The sequence below is a fragment of the Podarcis gaigeae genome (assembly GCF_964106915.1).
Source record: "Podarcis gaigeae genome assembly, chromosome: 8".
In the NCBI taxonomy this organism is placed as follows: Eukaryota; Metazoa; Chordata; class Lepidosauria; order Squamata; family Lacertidae; genus Podarcis; species Podarcis gaigeae.
The window spans coordinates 61,384,678-61,412,162 of NC_139684.1; the positions used below are offsets into that span (position 1 = coordinate 61,384,678).

The 27,485-nt window shown below is 41.8% G+C and overlaps 1 protein-coding gene across 2 annotated transcripts in view; it reads left to right on the top strand.

Annotated features, from left to right (window-relative positions):
• Positions 1-1,544: 1,544 nt before the first annotated feature.
• Positions 1,545-27,485, top strand: part of COL8A2 (collagen type VIII alpha 2 chain) — a 139,047-nt gene continuing 113,106 nt past the window's right edge. For both annotated transcript variants that reach the window (XM_083751727.1, XM_083751726.1), the window contains exon 1: positions 1,545-2,313. The gene's annotated coding sequence lies outside the window, so the exon portion shown is untranslated. The remainder of the gene's footprint in view (positions 2,314-27,485) is intronic.

Below are 27,485 nucleotides of genomic sequence, written 5' to 3' on the forward strand. Positions count from 1 at the left end.
GGATGGATGGATGAGCCTTGCAGGGAACACCTGTCAACAAGACATCTCGGTTAATTCATACACAAAAATAATACGTTAATATAGTGGCCAACTAAAACAGAGGGCCAGGCCCCTCTTGCTGAAGATAAATGAGCTGAGGCTACTAGAGGCAGAAAAGGGATCAAGGTGATGATGGGAATATCCGGAACATTCCACTTCTGTTCTAACTCTGCATCCAAAAAGGCAGTCTCGCTTCTGAAAGCTGTACACAACTGGGAAAAATTCAGGAAATAAATGCTATCCAAATGTGATCTATATGTGATATTTTATATGGTTGTATTTTATAACCATCAATGTGCATGGCACTCTGCTGAGCAAATGTAAGCTTGAGGAGGCAGGAGCATGTCTTTTTTTACGTAAACAAAAAAGATAGTCCCCTGCTCCGCGAATTTATAATTCAGTTTGAAAGAGGAGGGGAAAAACTGTGTGGGTTGGGAATATAGTCATTTGTCACCTTTTCCAGGAGCGTCGCTCCTATATCTTTAACAGCATCCTACACACATCAATTTATCAGGCTAAGTTTATTGCAGCACGGAGCTAATTGGGGGAAACTTCATCTGCTGAATGTAAGCTGGTTTTAGAAGCACAGGAACAGGGCCAGAGGAGAGGAGAGACAAAGGACATTTTAACTGCCCTTAATAGCAGCTTGATATGGAAATTTGTCAGGTGAAGCTTTTCCTGGCATGCAGATCAAGGTGGTTTTTTTTGGGGGGGGGGGCTTTATTAAATTTATATTGGGTTGCTGTTAAAGGCACAACAGCAGAGAGAATTTATAAAGTGGCAATTATACATGTGATTTAGAAAACTCAAAAGTACTTCCCAGTGTTTGGCCTCACTACCCTGTAAGGTTTATTTCTTGTTGTTCATATTTGTTTAAGAACTGAGGAAATGTTATTCGCAGAGGTGTGACTTGAATCCGAGTTACTGCTATTACAGCCAAACTACAGTTAAAAACTCTTTGAAAAGCTATCATGGCTTATCCCAAAGAACTCTGGGCATCTGTATTTATTTGATATGATATAATTTATATTGTTCTGCTCCATTTGGAATATGTGTGTGTGTGTGTTTGTTTGTTTGTTTTTTAAATAGCTGTAATGGTTTTATTTGAGCCATTGTGATGTAGTGGTTAAGAGTTCTGGATCTGGGACCTGGGGGTCCAGGGTTCAAATCCCTGCTCAACCACAAAGCTCAGTGGGTGATCTTGGGCCAGTCACAGTCTGCCAACCTACCCGGTACCTTACTTCACAGGATTGTTGTGAGGATAAAATGAGGAGGAGAACCATGCATGTTATATTGAGCTCTTTGGAGGAATGGTATTGGATATAAATGGAATAAATACATTTGCTTTATATTATATTATTCTAACCTGCTGTGGTACCTTGTGGTAAATGCCGGGTAAGGAATCAAAGACATCTGAAGGGCCACAGGTTCCCTGCCCCAACCTAGAAAAACCAGGCGCCACTGAGGAGAGAAGGACAGGTTTGGTCGAGCTTGTCACACTTTACAGAAGGGCAGACAGGCAACTTCAAAAAAACCCCTTTCTCCATCAAGGTTTGCCTCCTTTTTGGGGTGGGGGCATGATTTTTAGGTTTATTGGTCACTTGGGTGACAAAATTAAAGAACGTCATTTGGTCAGCTAAAGGAAGCAGCCCGTGTTGGAATAAACATCATACAGCTTTGAAGGAGAAGGTGTGTGCATGTGTGCATTTGGAGCGTGGGGAGAAAAGAGAGCTTATTTCCTCAGCTTTAAAAAAGAAAAAAAAGGGGGGGGAGAAGCTTATTATGACGATAACTTTATTTTTTTTGTTGTGGCTTAAATAACACATTCCCGCCTCCTGCGTCTGTGTAAAGGAAAAACAATTCAGAAGCTGGAAGCCACTCAAGAGAAAAGGAGGGGGAGAGAGATACTTAAAAAAAAAAAAATTCAACCAGCCAACCCAGCCCTCCTGAGCTGAATTCGCCCGTCCAAAAAAAGAAAAAAAGAAGGAGCTTGTGAAAAGCTGCTAGCTCCCTCCGCGCGCTCATTCGCAGCCCTGGCTGGCTGGCTGTGCCCGGTCCTCCTCGCTCATTCCTCTTCACCTCCTTCCTCCCTCCCTTTGCTCTAAGGTGCCTCTTGAAGCCCTCAGGAGCGGGGCAGCAGCTGCAGTTCCCATGGAGTAGCAGGCTCTGCCCTCGAGAGCGACTTCGCAAGTGCCTGCCGGCCTCTCCTGCCCCCCACTTGCCAGCCTGAGAGAGCCTCCCCCCACATCTTCTCTCCACTCCCCCCACCCCAAGGTAAGGTGCCTCCTCTTTTCTCTCTGTCACATGTTGAATTTCGCGTGAGTTATCTGTATATATTTATTTCCTTCAGGGACCAGTGATTTTGCCTGGTTGCTCCACTCTGCTTTATGCACAGGCAACTTTATACTTTCTCCATCTCTCCTCTCCCCCCTCTAAAATATGGTCTAATTTTAATACATAAATAAATACAGAAGGTATTTTAGAACTCTTTATCTCACACTCATTTCCCCTTCTTTCTTTTCCCCCAGTAAAATGCGTTGAGTTTGTTGCTGACTTTTTCCTCTCTTTTTTCTCTTTTTTTTGCTATTCCGCTGAGCCAGCTTTAAATATCTGGGGCATATTTATCTATTTTAACTAAGGGTGTGCGGTGTTCGTATGGTGTGTGTGTGTGTTTGTGTGTAGAAGCTGAATGTCCAAGGGGAGTCTCAAAATTCAACATGAATGTTGAGTTCTGATAGAGAGAAGTTGGCCAGTTGATACTTTTACCTGCATCCCAACAATTTTTGTTCTTGTGTTTTGCTGTTGATTTAAAAATTAAAAAGAGAAAATTGGAGCTGGTTACACTTTTTATAGTCTGATAGGCAAATCAAGTCAGGAAGTGCTTTGCTAAATTGAACTCTTCCAGTCCTAGGCAATGTCGATAATTTGATGTGAATAATGAATAAGAAGCAGATTAGAGGGAGTTTGTTCATGACAAGCAGCTTTGCTGTAAGCAAATGTTTAATAAATCATAAGGCCAGCAAATTCCAGAGATTTTTTTTTAGTACTTGTTTAAAAGCAACAACAACCCATAACACTGGATCTGTCAACAAGTGGCTCTGACCAAAAAGGGCCACAATCCAGTGAGACAGTCTCCCCTGTAAGCACTATGTATGCAAATGAATAAATTTCCCTGGGGCTTATGCAGGAGAACTTCCCACTGAAGGATTATGCCCTGAAGTCTGCATTGCTGGCTGAAGTTTCTAGCATTTGGATGCTAACACAACAAACAAAGCTGGAATCCCAGTTTCTTCTGCCAGCCTTCCTACATGACAAGTGTAACTTGTTTGAATCGGGTTATATGGTGTCAATTATATGGGGCTGTATGGAGTAAGGGTGTGTGAACTCTTCAGAGCTATGTGGGGTATTGGTTTTATAAAAGCATTCAAGAGGGGGTGGTCTTTGGTCTTTTTGGCTTCTTCTACTCTGGATTTTTATCTAGTGAGTCTGTGAGGAGCTGGGTAGAGTAAACTTACATGGGACAGGAGAAAGCTCCTTTTAATGTAACCGGGAAGGTTAGATTAATGTATTTTTGTTGAGTATATGGAAAATGGGTTGTAGATTTATGGACATGTCAGTGTGCTATGGAGCTGTGGTTTTTGTGGAATAAGGATTGTTCCTTAAAAATATGACATAATTTGCCAATCTGGGTTCCTGCCCTGTGTTGTACAATGAATGTTGAAAGGCTCAGGAGTCGTCTGCAGTGGCACACTTGGTTCATCTTGATTTGGTGGTGAATTTAACATCTTACCTTTTCCATTTGCATATGATTTGCTGCTTGGAATAGATGCAATTTCATAGCATTACTTAAATTTCTAAAATAGTTAAATGCCAGGGGATCAAGTCAACCTGAATATTGTTTCTTGTAGTTACTCCCTAATGAGAGAATTCAATTCTTTCTTTGCACATAAATTATTTTCCTTTATAAATACATCATGTATTTGAGACTTGGCACTGATTCAAATTCAGCTGTATTTAATACAATCCTGGTTTGAAGAAAGGGGTTTGGATTGTTCCCTTTCAATCTACAGCAGAACAAAATGTGCAGAGTCAGGAAGCTGGCAATTCATTCATAGATGGGGTAATATCATCCACAGACAGAGCCAATCTTGCTACTAGGCCTTTTGTTGCCCAAATTTACATCACATACTTTTTTGTCTATTCCTCTATACAAGGAAAGTGTGAAATAGTGCAATTTGAGGAGAGATGAATTCTTTCCCATTCCTCAAAATGCACATTCCTGTTGTTAGCTTCTCAGGCAATTCAGTGGGATTGGCTACTCTCCTCTTCCCTCTCCATATTGTGGGCTGCTTCTTCCAGGGAAGTTTGCCATAGCTGAACTGTCTTTGGGTATCTTCACATTAGCGCTTACTCTGCATCCAGGGTGCTTCCACTACTAACTGTTGAAGCTGCACATTCGCCACAATCCATATTGATCCTGTAGTTTCTTGACAAATACTGCTTTTTGGTGTGTGGTTTTTTTGAAACAAGCTTCAATCTGATTAGGAAGCTGAATGTGGAGTAAGCAGTAACGTGAACGTACCATGACAGTCGTTGTGCAGGGGCAGATGAGCACATGTACGCAGATGACAGGTTAAAGAATAGGGAGTTCTGGGGTGGGGGTGGGTTACAGGGGCGTGGAAACTAAAAAGGTTGTGTGCATTGGGTGAAGACATCTCTGCCCCCTCTCTGATGTGAACAATTCCATGCAAATGTGGCTTGAAACGCAAACGGAGGGGATGACCTCGCTGTATTTCAACCACTAGTATGAACATACCCTTTATTCTGAGAAAGTCAAAGACAGTTAATTGACATAAGAAGAGCCTCTCTGGGTCAGACTAAAGCCCCGTCTAGCACAGCATCTTGTTTCCCGCAGTGGCTAACCTGCTGAATTTGTCTGATCCCCTTTTAAAGCCATCATTGTTAGCGACAAAATCTTGTGGCACTGAATTCCACAGATAAACTATGCGCTCTGTGAAGAAGCACCAGCTCCATCAGCAAGACACCTTTTAAAAGCTGAGAGGTATGTCACTGCTGGCTGATGAACTGGGCTGAAGTAGAGATTCCCACCGAGTGTTTTTATAAATGCATTTTTTTTGTTCTGTTTACGCTATAAATACAGTTCTGGAGTGTAATTTCCTGAGCTTTCTACCAGAGGAAGTTATCAGAACTTAGAGAGGGAGAAATAGGGTGTGTGTGTGTGTGTGTGTGTGTGTGTGTGTGTGTGTGTGTGTGTAAGATAAATAAATGAACTATAGTCAGAAATCCAGTTCTCCTGTCCTGTCTTGGGATGATTCATGTATCACAATGTGGGGCCGGGAGTAACGAGAGCTACAAGAGGCTTGGGAGGCTGTGCTTGTATTGTGTAGACCAGATCCTGACACCTGGCTCCTTTTTCTTGCCTTTTGAAAACATTAAACCATGGAACTCCACCTCCCTGCGAAATCTGGCAGCATTGGCAAAGAATGCAAGCATGTAAAACACTTCTAATTCAGGAATGTTTACTGAATTCTAAATCACTGTCCTGAAGCAATACCCATTTATTATGTTTTTACAGAATTCCCAGGTAGGAACATTACTGGTTAGGCAGTTTTAGAAATATGGGCCTGAAAGTGCAACACTATTTGTGTCTTCTCAGAAGTAAGTCACATTGGGTGGTATTCAACTAAGTTTTATTCAGAGTAGACCCATTGAAGTCAATGCACTTAACTCAGTTATGTTTATTCATTGTAGTGGGTGTAACCTGGAGTAAAACTTAGTTGAATATCATCCATTGGGTTCAGTGGAACTTATTGACAAGAAAGTGCCTATAAAACTGTCAGACTTTAAAGCATTTAGTAAGGTGACATTTCATTTTATTGCCTTATCATTTGTCATCAAGACTTCAGCATGCCAGAAAACAATTCCAGTATTTACATTTTGGATTTTTGTAAAAAGAAGAAGAAAGTGGTCAGTTTGTGATGAATTTTATTTCATTTTTAGTTAAGTGACATGCTTGACTTCTAATGGCAGGGGTATTGTACATGTCTGTATGTGCACAGAGGTGTCCTGCTTCTTATTGTGACATATTGCTGGACTTTTTCTGGACACTGGGAAAAAGGAGTTACAGAGATGTATTCCGGCTACAAGCTGAGGAGGTTAGAAGGGAATATGATGGCTCTCCTGCCCAGATTGCTAGATGTGTCAGAGGAATATAAGAAGCTGCTTTATACTATTCAGAATGTTGACCTACGTAGCTCAGTCTTATCTATACCTGATTGGCATCAGCTCTCCACATTTTGAGACAGGAGTCTTTTTCCAGACCTATCTAGAGATACCAGAGATTGAACCTGGAACCTTTTGGATGCAACATACGTTCTCTTCCAATGAGGAACAGCTCCTCCTCATCTCTCAAGGGGCCTTGTGTAGACTTACTGACCTCTCAAAGAATGTTCTCCAGAATTATAACTCTGTGTCTTTTCTTTTTTATTGTTGGATTTACCTCGCCTTTCCAGTTTGCGACTTGCAATCTCAACACTAGGAAAGTTTGGAATCTAGTAAATATTTCTCTGTTACGACCTTTTGCTACATTACATGGCAGATAGCCCCCTGTTTTTGGCACTCCTGAAGCATCAATAGCAAAACCATGTTGAGAACAGTGCCACATGGAATGTTACTGCAAGAAACTCCCGTCAGTTTGTGGGCTGGAATATTAACTGCCTTCTGTTTCTGTTTCTGGAGGGCAGCAAGCAAAAGAATACATTATCTTTACTTGAAAAGGCCCTTCTTTACAAAAGTAAAACTGAAAGACTCAGCATCAACCTTTTCTTAATGATTGAAAAGATGTATCAAGTACATTTTGAGAAGGATATATATCTGCGTGCTAAAAATATAAAGTGATTTCATTTTTCTCATTTATATGGTGAATGTTATATTTCCACATGACAGATAGAGACTGTCCACTTGATTCCAAGGCTCAACTAGAATTTGAACCCAGAACCATGCTTCTCCTTCTTCCCTTGTTGAACTGACCATGTTTACCTCCTAGAATCTGATGTAGTGAATTACCCACAGTTGCCTGTGCTCAGTTTCTATGATTCAGGAATAGAAAAGAATAGAATTGTGCTACATCAGCCTCTGTGATTGGCAAGCACTATGAGACCTTTGGATTAGCCAGGCCTGATATAAATTCTAGGGTCCTTCTCTTCTCTTGCTTAAAAGACAGAGCAGAATCATCTTCCTCATGGGCATAGCCAGGATTTTTGTTGGGGGGGGGGAGGACTTTGTTAGGGGAGGCAGAACCGATCTGATTGGTCAGTTAGTTAGTTAAGTATTTCTGTTGTTTTACTTGATTTAGGGGGCAGCTGCCCCCCTGACTATGCCTACGATCTTCCTCCTGCACCCCATCCCTCAGCTCCAGCTCCTGGCTTCTGGGGCTCTGGATGGGAAAAATTAGCATGTCACTCATGGACCCAGTCTTACTTTAGTAGTTTTTGCTTCTTGATACCTTTTTCCTTCACCCAAAAATACTGTTTAGTTTGAAAGATGAACAAATAGATGGCCTGATGGCCTCTGTGGGGAAGGGGCCTCCAAGCCTACTGCTTGGAGTCTTTTCCTTTTCCCAATATATTGGTCCTGCAGTTCACATCTGCTAGTTTAGACAAGAGGGAGCACGCAGAGTTCCTCTCAGGTCACTGGCCCTTTTCATAGCCTGGACTGGCAAGTGACCCAAGCATTGAAAAGCTGGACAGGCCAGTAAAAAAAGAAAGGGGGGAGAAAAAGAAGAAGCAAACTCTAGCAAAGTGACAACTATTTGGCTGGCTTTTGATGGTTTTATTCTCATGGCTGGTAAAGTGTATGGATCAATATAGGCGCCTATCTCTGAGCGCTTTGCTCGAGTAAATATTGACACCATTGACACCCCATCCCGAGACCCCTTTGCACATCAAAGAGAGGTGTAGAACTCTGGAGTGCCAATCATATATGATTTTTGTTATGGGTAAGATACTACTGAATGTGTGTGTGTGTGTGAGAGAGAGAGAGAGAGAGAGAGAGAATATGGAGTGGAAATAAGGCACTTGGTCCTCAGTAAAGAGTACCTAGCACTGTTTGTTTTTGATCATGCGAACAGAGCTCTGGTAAAACTAAAACAGTGACATGCCTTCTCTGGCTGGGCCAAGCAGGTCAAAGGAGCAATTTCACAAGACCGTGTGAAAAGACTGTGCAAAATATATGGGCTTTCTTCCTTTCTTTTTACACTTCCTTCCCAAGGAAGGAAGAAGGATTAGCATTGTCACCATGACAGTAGCCATAAAATCTGAATTGGGAGATGCCAGGGACAAGTTCATGCTCCCCCTAACAGTTTGGTCAGCAGCTTCTTTAGAACATGCATGAAGCTGCATTACTCAATCTTTCTAGCCACCTGGCCATGACTGGATTTTGTTAGGGGGCCTTACCATCGCCTGCTACTTGATCCTTTGAGCTGAAGACTTCAGGGCTTGAACTATGGAATGTTCTGCGTGCTGAATATGTACTTTAAAACTGCTATGCCCTTCTCTTCCCAGAAGAGCGTGACACTCTTTTTCCCTGTTGCATGGGCTTTTTTGGGATGGTTTGAAGGGCCATTTTTGAGGAGAGGGCAAGGCTTAGCAGGCCATGGCTCCTTTCCTCAAACAGTGTGATGTCCTATTGCAGGGTAGGGAACTGAGAGCTGAATTTGGCCATTCAAGTCTCTCTGTGTTCTCCTTGGAACTCTCCTCAGGCCGCACATTGCACTGGCCCTCTGCACTATTCCATTAGTGCTTTTGCCTGCTTAGAGGGTGTTCTTGAACTCTGATAATAATACCCCTTGCTTGCCTGGATGGAGAGATGTGTGTCTAAAAACCACTGACTTTTATGTGTCTGGGATGCAGTCTACTGTACAGGTAATCCATCGCTCTGCTGCTTTAACCCAGATGCTGCTGTTCCACACCTCTTTGTGTTTGTGTTTGGCACTTGGAGGGGGTTAAACAGCACCTCTCAAAGGTCTGGATTTAACTCATGGTCCATTGCTTGCTGACCCTTATGCTAGCAACTGTCTGAGATTTCAGTGGTCTCAACTTTTGAGAAGCTTGGAGTATAGGGCTTTACTTTTACCACCCCCTCCTTTTTTTTTTTGCATTCCGTTTCTGAGAAAAATATTTTCCCGGGAAGCCTGTTGGAACTCTGTTGCTTTTCTTTTCAAAAAGCACCATCAAACTTGCATTCCGAGAGCTGTGAGGAGTTTTGTCAAGTTTTTCGGAAAAGAAGCATGATGCTTGAAGTATGGAATTTGTCACATTTTAAAGCAGACGGAAGGAGAAGCCCCGTTCCGTGTCGCACAGGTCCTGGCTGAGCAGAATGTCCTGGTCTGTTTTTTCTTTCAGTGAAAAAAAAGAGAGCTACTGTTATTCTTCTTCTCTCTCTCTCAATCCCTGCGCTCCCTGCCACCATCTCTTTAAAACACAACTTGAATATTTTGAATTATTAGTTTCCAGCCCTGTTGTGAACTGGACTACACATGGCTAGATTTCAGTAGGAAGAACTCAGTTTATCTGTACTTGAATGTCTTGCAGTTCTTTGCAGTGATTCATATATTCCATTCATGTGAAATTCAGTGTGAATGGATGCTGATGTGGTAGGCTCTGCATGTGTATGAATTTAGAGTAATAAAGTTCTAAATGTGCTGAAAGTTTATTCACAGTGGTGAACTCTAGGTGTTTTCTAGCCTCTATGCTTTGGCATTGCTTCAGCATAGCAAGCCTGGTCGTGAGGTCCCTCTCCTTTCACACACTAACTGTATACACACTCTCTTTTGACAAGTTTCCAAATTGTGAGGAGAGAACTTCAGCAGCTGTTGGCTTCTGATCTCTTAGCATGGTCTTTTGTCAGCATTTTGGCCTCCCCTCCTGAGGAATGCATGGCATTATGCTTAGGTGACCCCCATAGGTTCCAGACTATGCCCTTTGTGCTGTCCACATCTGGTGTCTTAGAGCCAGCCTTTAAAAGACCACAATTTCTGGTGTACCTTTATCTTCTTCCCTTTACTTCACCTTCTCAAGCCTGGTTCACATGTCACGCTGACATAGGCACCTACTCCATGGGGCCTGAGGGGGCCCGAGCCCCCTCAAAAATTCGTTTGGGGGCTCCGCCCCTCCAATAATTTAAGAAAATTATTAGTTATATTATGCTTTGTAAAATCACAAAATTATGTTGGTATTTTTTATTTTCCTTGTTTGACGATAGTTACCTTTTAAAATACATTCAGTAATGAGTTAAAACAAAGCCACTCCCGATCTAGAGAGGGGGTGGGTTGCGGGCTCTCGACCCATCAACAATCTCGCGGGGCTGGCGTCAGCCCCGCGAGAAGCGGGGATTCCCCCTAGCTCATTAATATTCACCGCCCACGGCGGCAGCCAATCGGCTGCCGCAAAGGGTGGGCCCTCACAGGTTCACTTAAGGTCGGGGCAGCCCGGGGCTCGCCCCTTTCGTTCCCCCAGCAGCAGCGGTTTGGAGGTCTTGGGCCCCCCCAATATTTTTTATAAGTCGGTATGGGCCCCCGCCCCCCCAATATTTTTTATAAGTCGGCGCCCCTGCACGCTAAGGCAAACAATGGTTTGGTGTCAGGACCACGCAGAGCTTGTCTGAGGCCTGAGGTGGGAGTCTTGTTAGAATAAAGCTATGAACTCAAACAGAAATGCAGCTGGTCCCTGACGGGGCCCTCTGGCTGGCTGGCTTAGCCCTCCAAGGCCCAGGGCAAGTGTACCTGGCTGCTCCCCACCCTGCATAGCCTCAGTGTTAGAAACTGAGATATGAAAGCTAGGAGCTAAATGGCACCTTAAACCTAGGTCATGGGTGCAGCAACGAAATGTCCAGGCACACTTTTTTATAACAAGAATACAAAGGCATCTAAAATGTTATGTTCATTTTTCACATGTTCTGGTCCTTCCCCTGCCCACCTCCCTAATATTCTTAAGAGGGTCTCTCCTCCAGTCTTCAGAGAGTAGCTGGAAGTGGGAAAGCAGAAAAACGTCCTCCTTTCCTTCCACTTCAGTTTTAATCTGAAATCTTAGGCGCAGTACTGTGCCCAGAGCTCAGAAACTGCTTGCGCTAATGAAATTCCCTGTTGCAAAATGCCTACTTTGCCTCTGTGTTCACCCAAAAGGTAATCAGAGTATTCTGCTATTGTTAGATATCTTACTCACCTTTCACCAAGAGATCTCAGAGCAATTTTCTTTATTTCCTTAGTAATCTGCATGCATGGACTTGAATATGCATTTGTATGTGTCCGTCATTGCAATTGTAAGTCCTTCCCCACCCCATAAAAGGTAAAGGACCCCTGACAGTTAAGGTCCAGTCACGAACGACTCTGGGGTTGCGGCGCTCATCTCACTTTACTGGCCGAGGGAGCCACTGTTTGTCTGCATACAGTTTTTCTGGATCATGTGGCCAGCATGACTAAGCTGCTTCTGGAGAAACCAGAGCAGTACACAGAAACACCGTTTACCTTCCCACCAGAGCGGTACCTATTTATCTATTTGCACTTTGGCGTGCTTTCCCCACCCCATATCCAAGCCTAATTCAAGAGTGTGAAGAGGCAACAAGAGGAACTCTCACAGTCCCAGCAGTTCCCTTTCATGTGTATCTGAGTTTGTGTAATGCTGGCTGAGTTGAACTTCATGCCTTGCATTCTAAGTCTTGAGTGCAAAACTATCCCTGTGTTTGACCCTTTCTAGTAATCCATGTTTTCTTGGGTCATATGCGTGCTGCATTTTACATTTCTTGCCAATGCTGCAGTACTTTATACTCCCAATATTATTAATATAGTGCTATCTATGTACATGGCATTAAGTATGAGGACAGGCCCTGCCCTGAGGGATTTACAGTTTATAAATTTACAAAGGCAGATGATACAGGACAGGGGGAAGGAAACTGAGACGGGATAAAAATGGGAAGAATATGCAGATCTTTCAATTACATGTATTAAGGCTTGGCTACAGTTTGGAATGAGGACTAGGAGGTTGTGCCAAAGGGAGAGAGATAAATGTCCCTCTTTGAAACTTTCAACAATTGGGATGTCTTTGACTATGTGTGTGTCCAATTTCAACTTTCAGAATGATGTGGAAGTACTTTGATACCCACATGAAATTCAAGCAACTTTATGTTTATTGTTGCACAAACTGTCACAGGATCAAGCACAACAAACATATTTTCAACAAAATGTTACTGCAGATTAATTCTCTTCAGAGTTTGACTTGACCTGTGATGGGAAATAGTATGGCTAGGTTTTGCTGGGAAGTCTGTCAGTATAGATCTATGTAACTTTAGACAAGGTTTGCCAAGGGAGAAAAACAGAAGAGCCCACTCTGCTCCTGTGCCTCTTACAGAGCTTTGAGATACAGAAATCAGCCAATGTAAGGGAGCTTTTCATGGCATTGAGATCATCTGCTCTTTGCTCCAGATCAAACAGCTGCTAAAGGGGCATTTATAGGAACTGGCTAAATAAATTACAGCTCTGGTTTTGACTGAAAGATGAGAGTGAGGTATTTGTAGTTCTTTTTGCTGCAGGGTTTTAAATCCTTGTTTGCAAAATTCCAGTTTTAAAAGGTGATAGTTCTCTCTCTCTCTCTCTCTCTCTCTCTCTCTCTCCCACACCCACCCACCCACCCACACCCCACTTTGCAAATGTCCGCTATGCAAAAATTAACTTATCCAGACATGAGGAATAATGTACCCAAACCTTGCAATGCCGACTACAGATTCATATAACTGAACAGAGAGCATTTTTACTACCTTGTTTGCTTTTTACTGGTTGGCTGAGGAATGGAGGGAGGAGGAAAAGTGATCGGACAAATTAGAGAGCATTTTTTCTGGATTTTTGGAGTCAGAAATCTGTGGCCGGGAACGCATTAGAAAATTTCACATAGGAATTAATGGAAATTAATGATTCCTTTTGCACATGCTTGCCTAACAAACCATTTCCAAGGAACGCATTGTGTTCAGTAAGCAGGACCTGCGTATATATATATTGTACAAGCTGCTTTACACTGAGTCAGACCACTGGTTCATTAAGCTCAGTATTATCTACACACTGATTGGTAGTGTTTTAGGCACAGGTTTTTCTCATCCCTACTGGGAGATGCTGGAGATCAAACCTGGGATCATTTGCATGCAAGGTAGTTGCTTCACGACTGAACTATGGCCCTTCCCCTTTCATTTTGACCTACAATACCTGCAATCCCTGACCATATTGGTCCATATTGTCTGGGACTGTTGAAGGTTGTAAAATGCTGGAGAGAACTAAGCTGGGGAAAGCTGAAATAGACTGTTACAGGAGCTGAAATGTTGGAGAATTTCTATGACTGATCACAGTGGCTGATTGCAGAGTGCAAGACCCACATGCACTCTCTCTCTCTCTCTCTCTCTCTCTCACACACACACACACACACACAGAGAGAGAGAGAGAGAGAGAGAGAGAGAGAGAGAGAGTTTGCTGCCCACAAGTCATATTGATGCAGCCACCACTCCTGTCACACAAAGTTTTTGCCATTGAGTTGACGAATGCAGGTGCCAGCTGGTGGTACCTAGGGACCAGCTCTTTTTGGTGGCTTCTAGTTGCCAATCTGTATTCTGGCATTAATGATTTTAAGCTCATGGCAATGTCAGAGTGAAACCATAACTTGTCTGTGGAAGGTACATCCTATTTTAAAATGTACAAAAGATACCGGTAGATCAGATTCAATTGCATGTGCCACCAGATGGCACCGTTATCTTCCAAATTCTTGTGCTGCTTCTTATTACGAAAGCTCTATTCTTGCTGTGCTTTGTTTAGATCGGGAATAGGGAACCTATCCAGACGTTGTTGGGGTCCAGATCCCATCAGCTCCAGCCAGCATGGCCCTGTGGTATAAGAGAGAATAGGAGCTGCATAGTTCAACATGTGAAAAGCTGCAGGTTCTCCATTCCTGGTTTAGACAATGAACATACAAAGGAAACTGGCAGTAGTCTTAGACAAAATGGTCTCAGGACATCTTGCTGGTGTGACCACAGATCAGACCTCTGGATGTTCAGCATTCAAAGTGTGTTCTCTACTGCTGGGCTATGTCCCACTCTCTATACAGTGGTACCTCTGTTTACGAACTTAATTCATTTCGGAGGTCCATTCTTAAGCTGAAACTGCTTGTAACATGAGGTGCGCTTTCGCTAATGGCACCTCCCGCTGCTTTTGGCGCATGACTTCCACTTGCATCCCAGGGCAAAGTTCGCAACAAGGGGCATCTACTTCCGGGTTAGCGGAGCTCGTAACCCACAGCATTCACAAGGAGGATGTACATAACACAAGGTTCCACTGTATGTGATAATAAGAGGCCAAGAATTTTAAGAGTTTTACACAGGAGATAAAAAGTGTCATTTGTTTTTAGGATTTGCAAAATGACTGTTTATTGTATTTATCTTGGAAGGTTGATTAGACATTTGCTTTTTAAACCTCGCTTTCTTTTCCCTGTGTATTTGGAACCCATTGCATGTTTTTAAAATTCCAGAATATTTGATAAGTCGCTAAATCATTTGTTTGACAACTGCTAGATGTTTATAGGCCTTGGGTGTCCCATAAACTTCCCTTTAGAAGGGTGAGGAATATAAGATGCTGCCTTTTACTAAGTCAGACCATTCGTCCATCCAGCTCACTGTCAACTAGAAACACAGGAGGGAGCAGCTTTCATTCAGACAGAAGTTTTTCCCAGCATTTTCTGGAAATGTCAGGAAGGTGGTGTTACACCCACGACTTACCTGCTTGCAATTCGTGTGCACGACCACTGAGCAACAATCATTCTCTTGTTGTCTCTCAGGATTGGCACCGTTTCTTTTAATGAAGTCACCCCTACCTGTCAAATAGGCTACAAGGTAAGAGTTTCAGTGAATGAATGAGAGCAAAATCATATATACAAATAGGAAGCTCATTCTCTGAGTGTCCGTCCTTATGTAGCAAAAAAGGCACCATCCATGCACAAGTGGGAGGTGTCAGCAGGCTTAGGAAACTCCAGGGTTTGCAGAGGGAGGGAAAAAGCTCCAAAACGGCCCAATGAAGACTGTGCATGCTCAGTGAGCGTGGAATTGTTGCTGTTGGAGACTAAGAATGGAAACTAAGGAGGAAGAGGGCAGGTAGTGGAATGGCACTGCTGCCTGGAACCCTGAACTGGAGCATGCCACCACAAAGCAACATTTTCTTGCAGGTCCTAGTTATAAACCCTTTAGGGTAGACAGCGATGAGCTTCTGCAAACCGTGAGTAGTTCAGCTTTCTGGTTGCATGGCATCGGTGCATATTTCATGAACAGAGCAGGTAGCAAGCTACAGTTGGTGGTGTACATGGTGTATAGGCAAAGCTGATTTTTGCACATCTAGATATAACAGCAGTACAAACAAAATTGCATGGTGTTCATTCTCCATAAAGGTGTGTGATACAAAGTACAGCGTGGGGGTAACAGGAAGTTGGTGGAAATCTTTCACTCCCTCCATGAAGGAGAGTAACCCCTGCCAGAGGAAAAATATGAAATCACTTAAGTTTTGGGAGAGGAGTGTGGGCATGTGATGGTTCAGCTGTCCCCTCACAGCCATGTTCCTTTTAACTGCCTTGCCCCACCCACTAGGGAATATAGCAGTGAAACAGCCCTGCAGTCACATCTAGTTTGGCCCTTTATCACAGAGCATTGGGTAACAGTCCCTGTTGGCAAGGCTTTGAATTAGGATTTCCTTTCTTTTAAGCATAGCATTCTTTATAGCAAAGTTAAGTACAGTAATAGCACCACCTGCTGACAGATACTTACTGCACACTGTACTTTAATGCACTTCACTTCTTTGTAATGAGCTGCCATTTACTTGATTAAAGAGTCTCTGGGTGATGTAATGGGGAAAAGAAGATATATCATTGCTTGTTGCAAGGGGTTTAATTGCTGCTGTATAAGCACTATGGCACAAAGGAATCAAAATAAGTTTCTGCTACCCTGCATGAGAATTTCACTGGACCTACACTAAACTATGGTTGAGCATTCTTTACATGAATGATACTCAGGCTTGCATTCTCTCTCACCCCTTCCTCTTTTACGCTTGTGTGACTGTGAGAAGAAGACTAGAAGCTTCTCCTTCCACTTTTAGCAAATGAGCCAGGGAGTCACATCTACACCAGACATTTAAAGCACATTTTCCCTCCCAAAGAATCCTGGAAAGTATAGTTAGTTTAGGGTGCTGGAGGTTCCCTAACAGTTACCAGGATTCCTTTTATGGGCACAGTATAGCCAGGAATATAAACTATGGTTTGACCCTGGCTTGTTTGATATACTCATAGTTTAAGTTACCCTTAGTTTGGGCACAGTGGCTTCAGTTACATGTCACCCTAGGCCATAAATCATGGCTTGCTGTGCAAAACATACAAAGATTCACTGCTCCCAATTTGTGCTTGGGAGAAACAAACTATGATCTCTCGCTTAGCATTATGTCTGAACCAAGGATTGTAATTTGTTGCACTCCAAACAAATCACGATGATAAACCAACATTTGTTCTTGGCTTATCAACTGTGGTTTGTTTGAATGAAACAAACCATGATCCATGGTTCACCAGGGATTGTGGCTTGTTTTTCTCCAGCATGAGTGTGAAGCTGTGAAGCAGGCACAGTCAGCTCATGCAGTGAGTAGTGGTTCACAGATTACTGTAATAGGCAAATAAATTTACATATGTAAATGCATAATATGGACTTCTGGTTATTAAAGCAGAAACCTCCACTCTGCTGACAATCACAGCAAAACAACGGGGATGTGGGGAGTCTTTGTTAATGTTTTTAAGTTTATGACAATGTACACACACACAAACACACACACACACACACACACCAGTTGTAGGGCATTTACGGTACATTGCATGCACATCTACTCAGTAAGTTATTGGGAATTACTACCAGTTAAGTATGCAGAAGATTGGTATCTGAATTACCAATTCCAAACGTGGGTCATTCCAGGCTACCTTTATAGATGCCTGTTCAGACAATAGCTGAAAGGAAAACACATTGAACTCATGATTTGCAAAAATGAGGTGCCATTTCTTTGAATGGACTTTGCCTGATATAAATTCAGCTGTAATGAGGCCCTTATGTCACTATTCTAGGCTGGGATACTGAAATTCATCTTGATTTGACAGCCATAAGGATACCCATTGTCTCTTCATGGCTAAAATATTTATAAAGCACAAATATTAAGGGAATTGATTTGTTCTCTCACATCCATTCTTTGAAATTTTGGTACATGACCGCAAAAAGTTATCCTAAGGTGTTTTGTTCATTAGGAGCAGGGACAACCAGGAGGTTCTTTCATTTTAGCCTTCTTTTTCACTCTGTTGACCATGTTATGAGGAAGCTCGGAAATCCTCTATTATATCCTTAATCAACAAGCTGGGAGTTTTAAAGTTTGACTACCGTAAAAAAAAAAAAGCACCATGCTAAAAGGTATTGCAGAAGAATTAGATTGGCAGTTGCATCTTTGGTAACGGCAACTAAAATCAGGGTGAATATTTTTCACAGCAGTGGTAGCTGATTTTGTTATACTTGTAGCCTTTTGATAACAAAGTGGTGATTATTATTTTTAAGAAGAAAGATTTGACTTAATACCAATTCATAAGTTAGCTTAATTTTCTCCCAGTGCTAAAACCAATGCAGTTTGTTGGTAGCACTTTACAGTAATGCATTTCAATTTTATATAACTTGCATTTAATGGTGTTTTGTAAAGTGCTTTTAAAAAATGTAGATCTCATTTGACCATATTAATATTTTTGAAGTTTGTGGTTAATTTACAGAATGTTTTGCTGAGTATTGTTCAGTTCAATTAAGCTGCAATGGCCTGTAGCTAAATAATAAAGACTGATAGGTTGATTGCCCCCCCCCCCATATGAGAGACAGTTGCTTTGTTTCTTTTCTCTACTCTACAGGAAGTCTGGGCATGGTTCATTGTTTGTTATAAAAACATTTTCCAAGGGATTTGCACTACAAAATTAAGTAGAATCAATATTATTGACAGATTATTTAAATTAAAAGTAGGATTGGTTGCATACAGAAATGGCTGAGGGGTTGGATACAGTCATTGGTAACACCCTCTTTCTGCAGAATAGAGCTAGGAATGGGTGAATCAGCCTAGTTCTGGTCCATGTCACCTTTGCATGTGTTAATCCATTAGTCCACTCTGTTCTGGAAGTATTGTGGGAGTGTGACTCTGTGGTGCCACTTTTGTGCAATTCTATTGCTTACTCATTAATCAGTTTTAGAATGTAGTTATTGAGGACTTTTGTTAAGTGGTACTGTATTCTATGCTCTATAGTCTTTAATGTCTTCATGAAACCACAGGGAGAATTCCATATTTTGCTGAGTTGTCCTCAACATGTTAAGTGCATGAACTATATTAGTTATTTTAATCTGATCCAGTAGTGACAGTGTTGGTTTTCAAAGTGTTGGTTTTGACCTACACAGCTTGGGACCAGCAAACTGAATGACTCTTCTTCTCACATGAACTTGCCCTATCTTTGAGATCATCATCTGAGAAGAAGAGGAGAAGGAGGAGTTTGGAATTGTTATCCCACCTTTCACTCCCCTTAAGGAGTCTCAAAGTGGCTAACAATCTCCTTTCCCTTTCACCGCCACAACAAACACTCTGTGAGGTGAGTGAGGCTGAGAGACTTCAAGAAGTGTGACTAGCCCAAGGTCAGCTGCATGTGGAGGAGCGGGGAAGCAAACCCGGTTCACCAGATTACGAGTCCACTGCTCTTAACCACTATACCATGCTGGTTCAGAGGTTACATGAGTGGTGACTGGGGACAGGGCCTTTTGTGGTGTCACCACATTGTGAAATATGAATACCACCAGCAGTGACATTTATGTGGTTGTCTTTTAAGCAGCAATTTAAAATATTTTGCTCTTTGAAGCATTTGATAGATGATTTATTTTCTGCTGGTTTGTTGTCTATTTTATTTTAAAGGGATTTTGTGGGATATTTAGCTACTGTTCTTTGTATTTAATTGTTTTAATGTTGTAATCTGCCTTGAAAGTGGACCACAGGGTTCTGTCTTGGACCTGAATGGATGCTCATCAAGTTTGCAGATGACACCAAACAGAGTGGTATCAGACAGAATCAAGATTTGGTTTGACCTTTACAGACTGGGGAAGTGAGCCCAAACTAACAAAATGAATTTCATTCGGGACAAATGCAAGGTTCTGCATTAGGCAGTAAGAACCAGCTGCACAAATATAAGATGGGAGACATCTGGCTTCCAGTAGTACATATGAAAAGGATATAGTGACCTGATCAAGGGAAGTTATGTTCTGCCTTGTTCAGACCACACCTGAAATACTGTGTTGAGTTCTGGGCACCACAATTTAAGAAGGATATTGACAAACTAGAATGTGTGAGGAGGAGGGTGAGCAAGTTGTTCAAGGGTCTGAAAACTAAGCTTTATGCAGTTGAGGGAGTTGAGTATGTTTAGCCTGGATTAGAGAAGACTGAGATGATATATGATAGCCATCTTCAGATATCTAAAGAATTGCCACATGGAAGATGGAGCGAGTTTGTTTTCTCCTGCTCTGGAGTTCAGAACCTGAACCAATGGCTTCAAATTACAAGAAAGAAGATTCCAGCTAAAGATCAGGAAGAACTTTCTGATGGTAAGAGCTGTTCAACAGTGGAATAGACTCCCTTGGAAGGTGGTGGACTCTCCTTCCTTGGAGGTTTTTAAGCAGAGGTTGGATAGCCATCTGCCATGGATGCTTTAGTTGAGATTCCTGCATTGCAGGGGGTTGGACTAGATGACTCTTGGGGTTCTTTCCAACACTACAGTTCTATACTAAGAATGAATTTGCCTAAGGTGAATTTGGATGGCCTTGCTTGAGAGAAATATTCAAGAGTTCTCAAGAAAAGAAAAAAGCTACAGTTGTCGCATAAATGGGTATGAGGAACCGGATGAGAAAATCCACACAACTCATAACACACCAGCTATGTTTCCTCATAGTGGTCAGTCCGTACACCTAGGTTGTTATGTATGCATTCAGTCTGTGCAGAAAACGATAAAACTGAAAAAGGAGTCCCCCCCCCCCCAATAAACCTTGTGAATGAGCTCAGCCACTGAAATTCTCTCATTCCATATAAGATATCTTCCCTGGTTAGAAATGGAACCATATGAAGAGTTTAATATTTATAATGTACTGAGGTTGTCCTTTTCCATAACCCCCCGTTTCTGCGGTAGAATAGAAAAGCCTTTCCCTGACTGATCTGATGTTTAAATGAAAAGTTGGGTTCCTAAGAATTAATTTCATTTAAAACATTCTTTTCATTTTTTCATAAAGTGCAGCAAATCCACAGTGCTTACAGCAGGAATGTACCAAGAATGTGGCTGGGTAGACAGCGTATTAACTTCAATATATGGAATATCAGCGTTGGAGGAGAGAAAGGAAGGGGTGAGGGTGGGAAGTGGTTTTGTTCATCTGGCAGTTGAATAAAGTTAGCTGATACAAGGTCTAACCCCTCATCAGATTCGCCCAGACAGAACCAGGAAGATTATAAAGTGGTCTGCTGCCCACAGAGCCAGCCCAATACATTTTGCTCCTTGAAGTGAAGAATATGTTGGTGCTTTCCTCCATTCCATGTGCAAATGCAGGCCAGGCTGGCAATGGGACAGCATTCATGAGGACAACAACCCAATGTAGAAGCTTAGGGGAGCCACATGGCGCACAAAGCTCTGTCCACTCCCTGTCCATCTGCCACCTGAGGCAGTCACTTCAGACAGTCAGCTCCAGCCCTGGCAGATTACTGAGATCTTCCTGAGCAGTACCCTGTTCTGAACAGAAGAAGCTGAATTGTGCTGACTTGAACCACTGTTCCATTTAGCTCATTGTTGTCTACACTTAATTGGCTTTCAGATAGGTTTAGTATCACTGAAAGTCTGTTGTCTGAAGAGCAACATATACACTGACTATGTTCACACAGTCTGCTAAGCCGCAATTCATTTCCATTATGGTTTGTTTAAACAAACCATGAATTGTCTCAGAAGTAAGAAAACAAACCATTGCTTGCTTCTTCAAAAGGTTTCTCCAAAAGCTTGGTTTGTTTTCCAGCTACTCTTGCATTGTGCATGCTTCTGTAGGTTGCTGAGTGTGTGGGATGGAGTGGTCAAGCAAATCATGGTTAAGGATTCAGAAATGACACAAACTATACTTAAAACAAGCCGTGGTTTGTAAACCAACAACAAACCATGAGTTTACGTTGTGATTTGTTGGCAAAAAACAAGCCATGGACTGAGATTGCATATTCAAACAAACCACAATAGCCTAATCAAACTACGACCAAACATTATTTGAATTATGTTTATTTGGAGAGGTATTATCTCAAGTTATTTGTGAGTAGAACTACATGGTAACAGAGACACTGCTGAAAAGAGTGGCCCCATGTTTTTGTTTCCTGATCTGTCCCCCACTTACACGTAGTTAAAGAGGACATATGAGATCGTCATCATACAAAGAGTTTCTGTCTTCCACTTCAGTCACTGAAATGGAGTAGGGGCAGGGAAACCAGGAGCGCAATAATGTCACTTAATGCATTTTATTTTATGTTTATGATGCACTTATTTAGGGTTGCCATACATACTTCAAAAAGTGAAAATCTGGACAGAAAGGTTGTTGAGCTATTTGTTTGTTAGTTTTTAGGGTTTTTTAGTTTTGCGCCCCCCACCCCAGAGGAAAATCTTCAAAAGCGACACTGCTGACATGTGTTACCATACATCCGGATTTTCCTGGACATTTCCGACATTTCCGCCTGGACATTCCAGACATATGGCAACCCTAACTTATTTTATGATATTCTAGGTGAGAGACAAGAGATGTATGGCCGCCTTTTTAGACAAAAGTCGTACTTTTGCTGTGCTGTGTAACTTTGGCTTGAAAGTCTCTACACGATTCATTATATTAATTGCAAAAAATGCTCTTTCGTTTATTGTTTGTTGTCGCAATGAGACCCACTTATCTTCCTGCTAGATTAAGTTTCCACTGTAGATATGTTTTCCTTTCTAGTAAATGGTATATTTTGTGGAGGCAGGGGTAGAACAGGGGGCAGAATTAAATACTTTCCTCACAAGTACATCCATAGCTGTTGTAATTGCCATGTAAACTGTGGTTATGCAAGCATCATGGACCACTGTTGACTATTTTCGTTAGTGGGAGTCATACAGCTTCCCTCCCCCACTCATGGATTTTGTTTAAAAGTTTATTTCTTTGTGGAGTATACTGAGTAAGCCCAAAGTTGGAGAACTAGCACAGTTCTGTTTGAAAAAAGCAAAATGTGGAAAAGACTACCAAGAGTAGCTGTTCAGTGTGCATGGCTAACCTCTCTTCCTTTATTAAGTGAGGAAAAGATATATAGCTGCTGCTGCTGCTGCTGCTGATGATGATGGATGACGATGATGATTTGAGCCATCCAGGTTTATTGCACAAAGGAGAAAAAGTCATTGGGACACATAAGCCAACCCTGCTGAATTTTGGGGCCCTCCTGCTCATTTTGCTGAGTGGAGTCCAGGACTTTTGCCCCAAAGTCTTGCCCTGGTAGCACACAAAAAATGATTCAGGAATACAGCAATGTTCATTAATAGAGCTGAAAAAGAGATAAGGTCCTTGCATGGAAATTATCCACTGGCACTCCTTTCAACTCAGTCCCTTAGGAAACCACACTCTTTCATTATAGTTCATTATAGTTCCATGCATCATTCTCCTGAAGTGCAAAGCTGTTCAGGCAAGTTTCTCACTCCTTTTGCAAAACAAAAAACCCAACAACTGGAGCTTAGATTCTCTAGGGCAGGGATAGCCAGTTAGTGGCTCATGGAATTTTTATTCCACCCTTCCTCTAAGGAACTTTGACTGGTATTTTAACCTTGTAGCAACCCAATGAGGTTAAGGTGCGGTAAAAATCAGTTTAACTCTGAAGGAAAATAGCATTGTTTTTAAAAGAGATGCATGTCTCTGTGTGAGAGAGACGCTGTTAACATCTCATTTCGGGGTTGCACATGTAATGAATGCTCTATAAGCACATGTGAGTACTTGTGCTCCATAACAGAAGCCTTTTTATTAGGGGGTGCCAACTTTATTATGCACCCAGCCAACCCATGAAGGGGTTGAGCAGCATGGCAAAAGATGCTGGAAAATATAATCCTTCGTCCCTCGGTACAAATTGGCCATTCCTGTTCTAGAACAGGGGTGAGCAGGCTTATTGGATCAAGATCTATCAAAGATAACGAGGGGCAGAGGACATACAGTTAAAATGAAAGAACAGGGTGCTCTTGAGCACATTCTGAGCCTAGGTACTGTATTTATTTTCAATATGAGAACTGTACTGAGGTCACAGTCCTTTCACACAAAAAGGTCAATGCTTGGTTAGCTATCTTCATTTTCTAACACTTAAAGATATCTAAGTGGTTTACAATAAAGATGCAATAACAGTGTAAAATGCAAAGAACATTGAATAAAGTTACCCCCAAACTGGATAAAAACCAGATACAAATGGGTTATGGAGCTCCTAGGATACATTTAGACAAACTATGTGTCCTTTCAGTCTCATATAGTCTAGGTTCTCTGATCTTAGGTTAGTTAAAGGTCAGTTATTTCAATCACTGTGTTTCTCACTGTATAATTTTTATATAAGAATTGTATATTAAATAGACAAAGGAGGTCCTTCAACCAGTTATGACAGGAGATGGAGGGATTTCAACCACATTTATTTGAGTATTTACAAATTAGATACTGACTCAGTTCTCATGTCACAATAAAGCAGAGGTGGGGAATCTCAGGCTCAGGGACCAAATATTTCCACGTCTTTCTATCTGGCCCTCAGATTCTTCCCACACCATGCCTCCTCCCCAGCTACAACCACTCAGCCCAGATCACTCCAATATTGGCTGTGCTTCCCAATTTCATTGAGTGTTTTTGCCTGCCTGGAAAGTCTCATATTGCATCTTGCTTGCCTGGATAGAGGATAGATTGGGATGTGTGTATAGAAAAGTAGCCAACTGTATAAAGATAAAACTTCCCAGCTTTACCTCTGGCTTCTCCCACCATTGGCATGTGGCCCCACAAGGTTGTCTGGAATGAGATAGGAGATACATCCTCGGACTGATGAGTAGACAACTTTTTTTTCCAGTCCAAGGATGTATACCCTTCCAGACAACCTTGTGGGAACAAACCAGAGTCTCACATGTTGTGATGTTCAAACCTGGGCTTGTGGTTTGTTTCTCTAGCTAGCTGGCTAGAGATGCAAACAGGAGCAGCCATATTAGGAGGTGAGAACACATTTCAACATTTTGTTGCAGTCCCACTTGTATTACCTGAGAAAAGTCCTGCTGGATCAGAATCAAAGGGCTATCTAAGTCCAGCATTCTGTTCTCACAGTGGCTAACCAGATGCCTATGGGAAGACTGCAAGCAGAACATGAGGGCAATTGTCCCCTTCTCATATTCTTCTGCAGTTGGTATTCAGAGGCATGATCCTGGAAGAAATTCATAGCTGCCACGAAGTTGTTTACTCCTCTTTTAATGTTACTCTCAACTAGTGGCCATCACAACACCTTGTGGCAATTAATTTCGGAAATCAATTGTGTTTTGTGAAGTAGTATTTCCTGGTGTTTTTCATGAATCCCCTTTTGCTGATCAGGTTAGCTGGATGGCCCTGCACACTCTAGAATCTATGAGAGCCCATGATTCTCCAGATCTTCAGTGCTGACTGCTGCAAGCTTTGCACTCAGCATGGGTGCTCTGTGACTTGGCAGCAAGATATACCATGATCATTTGAACAGCACCTGATCCCTCTTGCCCACTCATGCCACTATCTAGTGTAAGAATGGAAAGTGATCTTACACTTCACAGACATGATTACTTAAATGCACCGGAAAAATCTATGTATGAGCAGTAGTATGTACCACAATTCAACAAAGCTCTTAAGCAGGAGATGCTTTGTTTCTGGTGAGTTCAGTCGATTTATAAGAATGTGCTTAAAGTTAATCACATACTCAAAAGCTCTGCTGATCGAGGGTCTTAATGTCTTCACTTCTGGAGGCCTCTCTTGAAATCCTAGCTTAAACTCAGAGCCAAAATTAGTTTGGTGGTCTCGCCCCTTAGTGTTTCCAAATTCTTGTGGTTTTCTTGCAAGTCGTGCAAATATCTGGTGTGTTTTTTCTTCTTCTTTTAACTCCCAGCTGCTAAAGTCAAGTGACTTCCCCCTCCCTTAGATTAAGAATTTCAGCATTTATTTCCAACAAAGATTTTTAGTCCTTGCCAGCTGTTGACCCTTTCACAATCTTAGTTTTGCAGCTATCCTCAAAATATTGACCTCCTTGATCAGAGATAATAATCCTTGAAGGGGTGAAGGAAGGGTTGTAGCCTATCTGACAATGAAATGCAGTGAAATTTGGGAGAACACTGAAGCTGTGTGAGGGCCTTTCCATGGGCAAGTCCTATCTCAAGGGGGTAATACGGCTGTATACTAGCGTTAACCATATCTGGTTATATCTTCATTCTCATGTCAGTTGATAGAGTTAGCTTTGCTGCTATAGCATTAGCACAGCAGAGGAAGGAAAGGCCTTCTCACTTCATTTTAGGAGGTGCATGCTGTAGTTCAGTGGTAGGGTACATGCTTTGCAAGCAAAATGTCCTGGGTTTAATCCAGATAAGGCTGGTAAGATTCCTGCCTGAACCCCTGGAGAGTGCTGCCAGTCAGTGTAGACAGTAATTGGCCAAAGGTCTGGACCTTCTATGTTCCTTACAAGTTTGTCCACATCTTCAGGCTTCAACAAATGGAATTAATTCAAGCAATAGCAACCAGAGAGTTCTCCAGTAGCCTGCAGTAATGAATGAATAAATAATATGGTGTCCTTTTGGCTAAACAGGCTTGGCAGGTCTTTGAAACAAATATCTTGAGAATCTGTTTACTGGTGGCAGAAGACCCACAGAAACTCAATTGGGGGGAAAACTCTATAGCCAGTCTTCATCCTTTACGTCTCCTAACTCAAGAGTGAAGGTGGCTCCTCCACATTTTCCCCCCTTGATAGGTACAGATTGGACATTATATTTTTATCTTGAACCCAATACATTTCACAATGTACCAGAAAGCTAACTGTTCCTTAATCTTCATTATCCATTATACATATTTAGGTGTCAGGCAAAAACATTTCTCTTCAACCAGGCCTTTGGCTGATTAACAGTCTATGCCCTTTTAAAGCTGTGGGGGGGAATTATTGTTTTGTTCTTGATCTTGTTTTTATTATGTATTTTGTGGTTATTCTGTATTTTTATGTTGTGAACTTCCTGGAAATCTTTGAAGGGCATTATGAAAATTTAAACAATAACAATAATAGTCTTTTATAGGGAGTCCACTGTAGAAAGATTGTAATAGTAAGCCTTTAGCTTTAGCTTAGCTCATTAACTTGAAAGGTAGGTTAAAATTGTTCCGTTCTCACTGTCTTAAAATACAGACAGGTACCATCGCATAAAGTCATTGCTTATGAAAGGCTACATTCGCCTGCAAAGGTGTTTCATTGGAAACCATTTCTTAAAATGTAGCCTACAGAAATCCCATTGCCGCCTCTGGACAACTGGAAAACTTGCCCTTGGATCTTCTTTCAGTACATCTTCCATTGAGGTGTACTTTACTAGCAAACTAATGGTGGTGGATACTTCTCTTTCTGGCTTAGCAGCAGCTCACCCATCCAGTCCAGATGCTAATAATTAAGTTGTTCACTAAGTGCTCTGTTAAGGAAACGTGTTGTTTCTTCTAAACATTGCCAGGGTGTTATGATTTGAACGTGTCTTTTGGAGTTAAAGTTGAGTTTTGTTTTTAAATACCTTTCCCCTTGTGATGACATCTAGCGGATTAATTTTGAATTGTGCAGCTACTAGTGTGTGTCTTTTCACATTTGTGTTGAATTGGTAGACTCTGCTACCACCCTGCTTCTGGGAGTTGGAATCATGGAATTTCCTTTTTGCAGCAGAACTGAAGTCTGAGTCAATAACCACTACAGGGTCAAGGATATTGGTGAAGTGCAATTAAAGACAGTGTTTAACTTTTAAAAAAGAACATCATTAAGAACATTTTATTTATTTAAGAAATTTATACCCTGCTTTTGACTATATTTCTCAAAGCAACTTACAGGAAAAAATAAAACATACAATTTACAAAATCAAAAACCTAGATAGCCATGATGTCCCAAGAAGGGAAAAAAATCCAAAATTCCTATTAGGGAGTATCACAAAATAGTGCGCAATTTTTAAAGTTCTCTACAACTCTTCATCAAGCTAAAGGGTAAAAACTTCAAAAGGCACTCCACACATACTCAAATACATCATTTTTAAACT